This window comes from Limulus polyphemus, unplaced genomic scaffold (assembly GCF_000517525.1).
Source record: "Limulus polyphemus unplaced genomic scaffold, Limulus_polyphemus-2.1.2 Scaffold1095, whole genome shotgun sequence".
NCBI classification, from domain to species: domain Eukaryota; kingdom Metazoa; phylum Arthropoda; class Merostomata; order Xiphosura; family Limulidae; genus Limulus; species Limulus polyphemus.
The window spans coordinates 156,473-161,939 of record NW_013666705.1 but is presented as its reverse complement, the minus strand read 5'-3'; positions in this window follow the sequence as shown (position 1 = coordinate 161,939).

Below are 5,467 nucleotides of genomic sequence, written 5' to 3'. Positions count from 1 at the left end.
GTATTACTAATTGTTTTATTTCAATATTATTTACGAAGAAGGATGTCATTAGATTACGTTAGGTTACGAACATAACTCTGTACTCATATGTGAAATTGGGCATGATTTTACTCACTTATCTCGATTATATTTAACCTTGTGTTAAAGGCAATCTAAAATTACAACAGATGGGCCACAGATGGGGTTAGAAACTTTATTCATTGCTTGTAAAATAGTTGGGCTAATTTTAGTCATTAATTTAAGGTGTCGGTTTGCAATTTTACCAGCCTTACACCATTGGAACTTGAGATATACCTTTTAGCAGTCAGACAATGGTAGAGGAACTCGTATACATGTAAGGAAGTTTTATTCAATGACCAGTAAGACCATTTACAGATTCTGGGACAATCCGGACCTAGCTATAGTAGTTGTATGTGCACTATGCTTGGATAATGCATTTTTTGAAGTAGAGGGGTCACTGCATTCATCATTCATATTGTGAAATCTAGTACATGCACTATTTCCTGTCCAGATGACATTTTACTAGGCCTAATTGGTTACCTCTCATTACTTGCTGATCTTCTGACCTATTACAGGTTGAGTTAACTTGAATTTTTCAGTCCTGACTTTGTGGTAAAAAGGCATGATATTTGACCACTGTTTATCATGTTTCCGTTTTTTGACCCGTGAAAAAATTTATCTCAAAGACACAACTTTATAAACAATATATGAATTTGCACTGGCAGAGCTGGGGGCACTGAATAAAGAACCCAATACTTCATTGGAAACTTCAAACACTAGGCTACTGAACATATGGAAGAGGACCCACCGAAGCCGACTGGAGAGAAAGCAGTTAAACTGGTCTCTACAATAATCTGGACTACCAGAACCAGCATGGAGATCACAACCAGTCTTAGAGTCCTTGCCTAACGCAGCCATCTACAAACCAATGACTCACCTTACTTCACAGACTCAGAAGACGAGGTAGAAGCAGCAGGACCCCTGTCCCCTCAGAGGGTGAAATACTAATACAACAAATTGGGGAAACATCTTCTAACATTAAAATATATCCATAAGATCGCTGACCCAAATTTTGCCTTTTGTCAACTCCAATGGTATTCAATAAGATAGACGAAAGCCAAATTATTGAGGATCATGGTTCCCAATCTATCAACTTTTACACCTTTTCACTGGCTGGTTGGCTACCCATTACTACATCAAAACAGACCTAACCAACTTTCATGTTTCTTTTATGAATATTTGCATTAGTTTTTCATTGTTATTTTCTTTGTTATGATTTAGAGTGAATCTAGTGATTTGATTGTGTTGTATTTCGTTTATGTTACTTTATATTTTTAGTTCTATTTTGTATTGCACCTCTACGTTTCCTAGGTTTAAGTTTGTTCAACGATATGATTAAAGATTATAGTTTTTAAAACCCTATTCTTATAACATTTAATTTTATATGCAACAGGCTGATAGTCTTAATTTTTGTAATGTAACAAATTTTGTACAGTTTTGGTGTTTCATTACCTATTTTTTGAAATTTGGTATTCAGTTCAATTTTCAATTGTTTATGTAGTTTTTGTATATTTTATTATTTTTCTGGTGTTGTAAACATGTAAATGTCTCTATACTTTTTATCTATTTTCAATTTAATTTGTGATAAAATACAATTTTGGTTCATTTTCATTTTAACTTTTGGACTTCATTTTACTTTGAGTTTATATTGTTGTTGTTGTCATTGTTTTGTAACTGACTGACTGGGACCATTAAACTTAATTTAGTACCGTTTATCACCGTAGTGTAGCTGTTATAGCATCATACATGTGTATAAAGAGTATTGGATTATAGGAACTTATGACCACAGTAGTTAATTTTATTTGCCCTTTAACATTTAGTTTTAAGTGTGAGGTTTAGAAAGACCCTGCAGAAAGAAAAGGGGAGTGCAATGATTAGAAATAAAATAATATTATACCTTTCCATTACTAGAATATATCTTCTTTTGGCATATTCATGTAATTGTTATATATATACTCTGTATGAGGTTATGACATGTTTATAAACTGGATGTAGGAAAGTTGCCTACTAGGACAAATATTACACACTACAATGATTGTTCCATAAAATGTATACTTGCATGACTATGTTTTTGTGTCGTGCACACCTGCAGTGGAATAATGTTAATTACAAGAGGTGATACAGAGACTTGTATAACTTAGCATGAGTTGAGATTTATATCCTTTAAATATGTTTAATGGGAATGATTGTGAAGTTACTCTAAGGATTGTAAGACACCTCATATACACACAGTTTGACATCTCACACCAGGCAGCACTGGCAGCTGACCTGTTGACTTTGGCATGAGAATATCTGTATATAATGTATTATTAATTGCTGTTTCAAGATATAACACCACAGATATATTGCATCTGACGATATAATTTTTTCATTGTACTACAGTAACAGTATATAATATAATATTTAACTAATAAAAGCTGTATTTCATCTCTCTGTATCCTGCTATTAAGTTTATTTATCTTATACCATGTGCTCTTAACTGTTGTTATCAAGGAAATATGTACTATATATAACATCATGTATAGCACCCACACACGATATGACATTCTTTTTCTGTAATCAAGATGCATGTGGCAATATGCATTATAGTTGGAAAAAGCATACTTAAACTGGCCTTCCTACCAAAGTATCATCTGTTATCGTGCTTCAGAGAGAAAAACCCAGCTTTAACTTCTGAATTTTCTTAGCTGAAAAAATTGACGAGTTCTGCATAGCTTCGTAGAGATGAAGGCTTCTGTTAGATTTGATACTTCTCTGTAAATACACGCCTTCTAAAATTAGGATGTCAGCATCAATGTTCTCATTTATAAGAGGACCCATACAAGAGGGCAGATATGGTTGGTTATCAATTATTGACGGCCGAAGCGTCTAAAGCGAATATACAGAGAAACAAGATCATTCATCAAACACACAACAAGCTGAGCATATTTCTCAATCTATAACAAGAGTATTTTTCAAACACCAAAAATAATTTAAAGAGGAGAACCCACAAACAGGTTCTTACAGGTCTTACATGGTATTCCTGAAAATGAAATTCTGGAAACAGGTAATCAAACTGAGGCTTGTTCATACTAGTAAAATTAATGTATTTACCATCAGCTTGAGATACCTATCAAAATATATTCCACCTGATCTTTTGCTGCTGAATGTATCTTCTCAAAAACATCAATCTGTTCTGTAAGAACTGGTCTGGCCTTTTCTTCTATCATCTGGCAGAAGTTGAATGCAAAGTGGCCTCTGTCCAAGTGACTTTTTAGTAGTGGGCCTCAGCAGGGACAATATCCTGCATAACAAACACTTGGGTTGGTACGTACTCCAGTCAGCTGATAACGTTTTGGGTAAATATATTCTTGGCATGGCCATTCCTCATTGACCTGGTTTACAATCTTGAATGGTTAGGGCTTGTGCAATCTGATTTGTTCTATAATGCATCAGGCACAAATGTGGTGAAGAATGTAGCTCAGACTACTTCTATCAGTTTTACTGTCATAAGGAGGGGAGATCATTAGACACGTGGCGTTTCGAAAGATTGTACAGTTTATGACATTTGGCACACAAATACACCATCCTTATTGCAAGTTTTATGTTTTCTTTCAAAATATCTTCTTAGTTCGTCATTACATGGTCTTGATATGAGGGCCGCGGGTTCGAATCCCCGTCCCACCAAACATGCTCGTCCTCTCAGCCGGGGGGGGGGCGTTATAATGTGACGGTCAGTCCCACTATTCGTTGGTAATAGAGTAGCCCAAGAGTTGGCGGTGGGTGGCGATGACTGGCTGCCTTCTCTCTAGTCATTCACTGCTAAATTAGGGACGGCTAGTGCAGGTAGTCCTCATGTAGCTTTGCGCGAACTTCAAACCAAACCCTTTAGGACTAAAGTTCATGTGATATACGATACATATACATTCCTTTGGCGTGATTGAATGATCTCTTGCTAACATTACTTCAAACTGAGACTTATAAGCCAACCATTAAACAATTTAGCAGGACATTATTGATTCAATAACTACAAAATTTTCTCAATTTCGTTGGCTAATTTGATCCTACTGAGCAAGTTGTGATTTCAATGACTTATTCGTAAAGCGTACGGAATATCAATGTTAATTTGTCCTGTGATTACCTTTTGCATGTTGTCCATTATAAATATAAAAGGTTTAAACATTTTAAAATATGGCAAAATACGGATCTTGACATTCGAGTAAAAATATTGTTTTACTGTTTTAATACAAAATAGCCAGCGCCATATTTAAACAATATCACCTCTCATTCTTATAAAGATAAACAACACACTGAAGACTTAAATTGTTTAAAGATGATTATGAAATTAAAAATGAGTGCAAATGAAAACAAATCTGAAAACAATTACACAACTAAGCATACGTAAGATTCGGTAGGCGTGTTAAAGTTGGGATACGACACTAAGTACAAAGTATCCCCAACTTGTAAATTCTAAATCCCCGGTTTGAATACATCTTTATTATATGAATTTTTGAATATCTTGTGTTGGTAAGGACTGTTACAGACCCTTCTCAAAAAGTGATCAATTTTCGCTGGCATTGCACTACGTAATGTCAAAATGTATTTCTTGCTTCCAGCGTGAATTTAAATCGGTTGTTGTTGTCGCGTGACTTGCTCACTTGCATATTCAAATTTTAATTTAACGTACTCAGTCTTCTGTATTATATTTAATACTCTATAAAATCTTTAAAAAAAATAGAAAAAATAACATTTCAATTCAGATGACGTTAAGTTTGGAAATGACATTTTGTATTTGATTATCACTCATATTCTATACATATCGGTCATGAACCTCTAACTTCGGGTATAAATTCCCTAATTTTTTGACTACCGACCAGAAAGAAGACAGTCAGACAACAGCATCTACAGACACAAGAACTTTGTCCGGCCCCCCAGTGGCTCAGCGGTATGTCTGCGGACTTACAACGCTAGAAACCGGGTTTCGATACCCGTGGTGGGCAGAGCACAGATAGCCCTTCTGTAGCTTTGTGCATAATTAAAAACAAACAAACAACTTTGTCCGACTTTGAGCCAAATAACAGGATTGACTGGATGACTGTCACTGTTACAATGCAACTACAGTTGCAAACGCGGAGCGTGTTTAGCCCAAATCTAGGATTTTCTAATCTACAGAAAGGCACGTTAACCACTGAGCAGCAACCTGCCGGAATTTACATCACTTACGACTCCTATTTAGCCTCAGTTGAGATTGCTCGTTTTCTAACTTCTAGATCTTTAGGCCAGTGCTTCTCAACTGGGTGAATGGTTCACCGAGGGGTGGAGGAGATCAGAATCAGGGTGAATGAGAATTATCAATTGTATAACAAATTAAAGAGCAAAAAAATCATTAATTATTATTATTTATTTTAATTGTATTTTGATAAATACG